The sequence below is a fragment of the Lytechinus pictus genome, chromosome 14 (genome assembly GCF_037042905.1).
Source record: "Lytechinus pictus isolate F3 Inbred chromosome 14, Lp3.0, whole genome shotgun sequence".
NCBI lineage: Eukaryota > Metazoa > Echinodermata > Echinoidea > Temnopleuroida > Toxopneustidae > Lytechinus > Lytechinus pictus.
In genome coordinates this window covers 5,122,778-5,129,953 of record NC_087258.1, presented here as the reverse complement: position 1 = coordinate 5,129,953, position 7,176 = coordinate 5,122,778, and positions in this window count along the sequence as shown.

Below are 7,176 nucleotides of genomic sequence, written 5' to 3'. Positions count from 1 at the left end.
TGGTTCTGCATTTGGGCTCATCTTGCGAAATACGGTTTGAAACAGATTCCATTCCTAGTATTTCACGCCCGGTTTCTTTCCAAAGAGGTATTGGTTTTGATTTCCGAGTCCTACAAATGTGATCATTCATAGTTACTTCTTTATAATGGTCACTGGGACTCTTCTTTCGTGAATCCATATTCATCTTTTTAGTCGATTGGTGGACTCACCTGTAGATTCTCCTTCATGTATACAGGTTGGGCGCCATACTCCACCCCAGTCGCGTCGGCTCATCTGTTGCGCAACAATGGTTGCCTCAGTTTACCCGCGTATCACCCGGTGTTGTTTTTCCAACGCACGTCTGGAGAGCTGAATTACTGGAAAATGTGCCAAAAACACACCTTATTTGTATGAATTCCAAAGCAATTATTTACGAATTTCTTATAAAATGCACCAGCGAAATCCTCATCAAAAGCTCTTTCCTTTGATATACAATGTTTGGCACAAACTTTTCATTCAGCAGATAAATCCTTGGCATTTACAGGAGCGAGCTCTTGACACGTCCGTCCTGCAAGGAGACCATCTTAATTCTTATTATTATTATTATTATTATTATTATTATTATTATTATTATTATTATTATTATTATTATTATTATTATTCTACTAATGATAGAAAGAAAGCCAAATGAGTACATCAATTTCATGAAATTCGTTGCATTATTATTATCGGATCACCGAGTATAAAAATATGTTTGTTTTCATCCCCTATTTTATAAAGAAACTGCTCTAGTTCTTCATGAAAGAGGTTGAATTAGGGGGGCTATTAACCAATCCTATGATCAGCGGCGTAACAGGGGTCGGTGGCCAGGGGGGGGGGGGCAAAAGCCAAAAATTTCCCGGTCATATCATGGTATGAACACGGGTAATGGTGTAATGAGGCGACTATTTTGAAAAGGCCAGATATTGCGTATCGTGCAGAATTTATCTGTTAAAAAAAAAGTTGCGAGCGAGCAAAAATTTTGACTTTTTTAATACGAAAATCCAAATTTGTGATAGATTTTGACATGATATCCACAGAATAATATATTTCACTCTTCTCTCTTTAGATTCCTTTCTTGTGGTCTCTACGCCACCGTGCACAGGATTCTTTGCGGCAGTAGCGTGAAGAGTATATAGCTGCTATTATTTCAAGCTTCAGCTTACAATAGCTGGCCTCTGCATTTTAATTTATTTGTTATTGTTTACATGAATTATATCTATATCTACTTAACTACTATACAATTGTCACCTTTGTAATATGATCATTATGTATTTTTGATGTTATAACATTGTTATAAATTTGTAATTTTGATTTATCAATAAATGCAGAAATACCTGCTTAAAAAAAAGAGTAAAAAAAAACGAAGGGCGCAATATAGCACATGTGCTAAAAAGCTGCTTAATATAAGTCCCGAGCGAGCGAAAAATTCACCTTTTCATGAGAATCTAACTTTGAGCTATTTTTTTATATTATATTCAGTAAATAAAGTCATATCCTACACTTTTCATTTGCTTTTCTTTTCTCCTTTTTTGTTCTTGTTTGTAAAAGTTTTTGGGGCCATGGCCAAACCCTTCTATACGCAGTGCTGTGTGGTTAGGGTCCGGGGCGGAGCCCCCGGAACTTCTTGATATCAAAGCCATTTAAACCTCGCAGATTGCCGCTATTTAAATCATATCGCGGGCATATAGAGAATATAGCTTTTACACAACACATTTATTTAACCCAGTTGCGTAATGAACCAAATACTTTGAGGGGGCAAAACATAGCACTGTGGGAAAAATTTGTAAAAAGCCGCCAAAAAAATAATGCCTATTGAAATTAAATTGCAATTATGTGATAGATTTTATTTTCAGCAAATAACACATTTCATTGTTTCCATTCATTTCATTATACGTTGTCTCCTATAATTTATTTTATTTCCTCTTGGGTGTGAAACCAAGACCCCCCCCCCCCCCCCCCGCCTGTATGCCAGTGATTGAATGTGACTGAACGGGGGGAGGCGTTATAGAGCCATTTAAAGGTTATAAATGAAGAGCCCCTACTGCGAGGGGTCTGGGGAAAGCACCGGCTGCTTATTTGCATAAAAATTAGCAAACTTATAGCACAATGTTGTATGTTGTCCAACTTTCTTCCCGCTCTTTAACTTCAATCATCGGCAGCCCGGTTGTGTTATTTTTTTTTTCTTGTCCCTTTTCTTTGTTTTCCAATTTATCTTTTGACTCATTCCATTCTACCTTCGTTTCCCGCTATAGTTTGCTAATTTGTCATCTTTTAATTTAAATTCCCACTGTGCTATTGCATTACATAGGCCTATCTCGGAATGATTTGTTCTTTCACAATTGTTCTTCTTTCGTACATTTTCCCGCTTTCCTAATTCCTTTTCCATTAAAAATAAAAATCTTCGTTTTCTTTTCGCTTTTCCCTTTCCTTTTCCTCCTTTCCTTTTCCCATTTCTTCCCATTTCCCTTTCTTTTTCCTTTTTTTATTTTCTTTTTCCCGTTTTTCTTTTATTTTCCCGGTGAAATCTGCCAGGGGGCAGCTTGCCCCCCCCCCCCCCCCGCCTGTTATGCCACTGCATATGATAATGTTTTTGGTTTTAGAGTTTTCGATCTCTATGAACTCTGCACGAGATCATTTGGCATCGGAACGAACTGTGAATTTAAGATTTTGTGAAATATAAAAGGCAACACCACCACCTCTTCTTTCTTTACGGTCTGTCCTTATTAAATTATAATTAGGTAGATTAGAAATATCTGGGGAATTTTCATGTAGCCATGTTTCGGTAATTAAAAGCCGATTACGGAAAACGGATAGAGGTTTAATGAGTGTAAAAGTTTAACTAAATATTCAAAGTTCTTATTTATGCTTCTTATGTTTGCATGAAAAATGGTAATATTATCTGAAGTATAATTAAATTTGTTGATGAATTCTTGGGGAGTGTAATATTTGCTATCTTGTGAATTTACGGGGTAAAAGTACGTGACTCAAACGCATTGGCGGCAGAGCAGAGGATTATCTTGTGTGTTGGGGGGACGCAACAATAGTGCGTCCCCTCCCAAACACAACAGATAATCCTCTGCTCCGCCGCCAATGCTCAAACGGGGAGGGGCGTGAAAATGTCATGTACCGGAGGTTTGAAGGGATATCAACTGCAAGTGCATGTGCAAGAAGCGCAGGTGAGTGGGTGTGCATGGAGGTGCGTTCATATGTTTGTAAGTGATGCAAGTGTATCGGCAATTGGAACATAATATACAAGTACAAAGTGAATAAGGCACATCTTGGTCAGTGATGCCTGGGCAGAGTGAAGAGCAAAGCCCGACCACCCGTTCCCCCCCCAAAAAAAAAAAAAAAATGATAAATACAATAAAACCATTTCAGCAACAAAACTTAGAATTCACAACGGGGGAATTGAGACAAGACAGTTGTTTAACTCTTCTATGCTTTACTTATTGAGAATTTAGTGTTAAGAATTAAACTTTGTTGTTTAAGATTTTAGATAACTTAATTGTTTAAAAAGTTAAAACAACTACTGAAAGGTTCATATATTAAACTGCGTTTTATACAAATTTGATTTCAAACAACGTTTTTACTGTGTATGTTTATCTTGATATAATTCAAATACGATATGTTTGGTTTTATTTTTTTTTTATTGGAAACAGCAAAACGATATTTCAAAAACATTGCCCTTATGGCAGATGTCACTTTGGTCCAAACATTTTAAAAATTGCTAAACGTGGAAAATACGGTGTACGTTATTAAAACGTTATTACAAGACATTCACATTACTAAAATGTTATAAAGTATTATAAATGCTCTTTGGAAGGCCTGCTCTAAAATCAATAATGTTATAACCTATATTATAAACGTATTAGTCGGGCCTACATTTGTATACATGAATAACTACAATGTATTCTTTTGGGTGTGTCGACGAAAAGCCGATATGCATGACTTGAGTCAAATGGGGAATGACTGCATGGTCTGCAGACAGTGAATGAACCAAGTTGTCGACATACAAAACTTTCTAGAAAAAAAAAGTTCGAATTGGGACCTTTGTCCTGGATTTGGAAACCTCAAGAAAAAGTGTTTCCAAAAAGGTTCGTATAACAGTAGCGTAATGAGCCAAATATTTCGAAGGGGGCCAGATATAGGGGGAAAATTTATATTTAGAAAAAAACTGCAAGCGAGCGATTTATTCAGAAAATGATATAATTTTTCACCCTTCTCCCTTTTCCTTTTCTTATCTTTTCTCTGTTTTTTCTTGGGTGTTAATTTTTTTCTGGGGGGGGGGAGCAAGCGTCCAATCCCCCTTATTTTGAGGGGGACTAGATTGGTGTGTCGGGCAAAATTTGTCCTAAATAAGTTGCGAGCGAAGCGAGTGTACAAAAATTTCGACAAATTTATTTTTTTTATTTTTTTTAATAATATTATTTTGACATAATATTCAAAAAATTATATCATATTTTACCATTCTCTCTTACCTGACTTTCCTTTTCTCTTTTTCTTTCTTGTTCTTTAAAAAAAAATAAGGCGGGTGAGGGGGGCAATCCCTCTTGTACGCCACTGGTTTTTACTGAATACGGGAAATAATCATCTACGGTCTGGTTCCACATTCCATTCGGAATCTGGTCTCATAATAGAACCAGAACGTGAATATATCCCGTATTAGCAGGGTGTCAGTTTGTTCGCTGTCACAGTCTCCGCTCGTAAATTCGTTGAATGGGTGGTCATACCTTTTTCCTTTACTGCATTTTTTAAATGAAACTTAATGAGAGTTTTTTTTAATGTGATTACATACTCAAACACAATTACTATCACCATGTGTCCTATATCGAATTGCAGGGGTAGTTTTCATAATGTCTTATTTATTTCAATATTCATATTGTAACCTGATTAACAAAAAAGTTCCTCATATGACCTGATTGTCACAATATTCATATCTAAGTCCCATATTTCCCCGGCCATGGGGAGGGGTAGGGGCTAAATCTATGATTCAAACATTTCTTATTAGTCTGGTAGGGAGATATGGTTCCCATGCACCCCATTAATATATTTTTTTTAACCTACATTTTTGTAATCCTTAAGATGTCTAGTGAATGAATTTTGATGTTCCCAAAACGAAATGTTGTCCCATGGGGTTCAAATCCAAGATGGCGTCCAAAATGGCCCCATATTCATGGAATTTGGATTTTCGTACATAGATTCCGACACAAACATTCATTTGCCACAAAATTAATGTCATATGAAAGATAAATAAATTTTATATATGTTGATACTATTCATTGATGATGAAAAGATAATTCGACTGAGATTTTTATAAGAAAAGTGCAATTTTGATATTTTTTTCCGAAAAATTGAAAATTTGCGAAATACATGATTTACCATAAATCTAATGAAAAGGATGGAATTGCCTTGACAATTTCTAGAAAACTTTCCTAATATACATTTATTAAGTGGACGAAATTCCAAATTGATATCATTTTTTTTACAAACTTATTATGTCTCAAACTTGAAAATTAAATTTTCAGAAATTTAGCTTTTTTACTGCATACCGCAGACTTGGATATACTAATGTATATTGTCACATTTTCAACCCAGAAAATGGAAATAGGCCTTAATAAAAAGCGAAATTATCTATTATTTTGTTGGTAGAATTTACTACAATCCCTTTCTTCTTCAATTTAATGTCGGTTGATATAGTTTTTGAAAGAACTAAGACTTTAGGCCAAAATTTGTATGTTTTTGGTAAAAAAAATGCACATGCAATGTTATTGATCAGATTGATTATGAATAGCAGTAATAAATGCACAATCTCAACATTCGATATGAAAGAGGAGGTATCAACTAGAATATTGGCAGGCTTCATGCCATCATAAGTATCTTCATTTGCTTCAGATAGAAGGAAAATATGCTGAGTGTATTAACCGATTTTGCGCTAAAGTGAGGCTAAAAAGCAACCTCAGCGTGGCAGTCATACCCATGAAAACGATTGCAAAGTGATTATGGTATGTCATTCAAATAATACAACAGGGACCTGGGAAGCGGGGGTACTGGGGGTGCTGCGTGTATTATTTTCCATAGGCAGCACCCCCACGAAATCAGGTTCCCCCTGTATTTTTAAAAAATATGTTATAATGTACATAATATCAGATCCGACAATCGCAAATCATTTACACAGTCTTTCACATATTCCAATAACATCCCTCCTATAACGCGACTCAATCAAGCTCCAGCGGGGCAGCAATCTGATACAGACGTGGTCGCGCGCAATACGTAATAACCATACACACTCTTCGATAGCAGAGAGGGACATGGGGGTGGTTGGACTTGAAACTTCCAGGTTTTATGTCGAATCAAGTGAGTGCGCGCCCGACCGCCCGTATATTGTACGGTATACAAAAATTACAAGTCAGACAATAGAAATCAAATTTCACAGTCTTTTTCGCCATGCCCCATGGCCCTTGGCAGCAGGGGTGCTGGGGGTGTAGCACCCCCAAAATTTGGGGGTGCTGCGTGTGTTATTTTATATAGGCAGCGCACCTCCTGGAAATCTAGTGGTAGGTATGATAAATGACAGAAATGTAGTGAAAATGAACGACGTTTTGTAACCCCCGCCCCCTTCAGAATTTTCCGACACATTACTTGAAATGGTGTTTAAATTCACTCTCTTTCAGATCGGAATATCAAATATTTTCTGCTCGCGCTTCGCGCTCGCATTATTGATTTTTATAACAAAAAATGTATTTAGAATGCCCAGATACTAGGTCTAACTCTAAACACGCGCACGCATGTTTATTCAGATACGCAGCTTGATGGGGGGGGGGGGGGTACTCCGGGCTGAAAATATTTATATCAAATACATTTTATCAAAATAAATAAATGTTATCAAAATCTGATAACGATTAGTTAAGTTATTTGATTCTAAAGTTTAGCAATATTTTATGAAAATGGTGATATGCATGTCGTCATGAATATCTAATAGGTGGGCTGATGCTGTCACATCCCCACTATCCTGTTTCTTGCGGAATCAAAATTGTTTCATTTCTTTTATACCAGAGTGAATGATATGTCTCCCTTATAATGAAATAAGTTGCAGCAAAGAATATCTAATGGACTAAATCAGTTGTCAATTCAACTGTTTTGGTTCTTAAAAGGAAA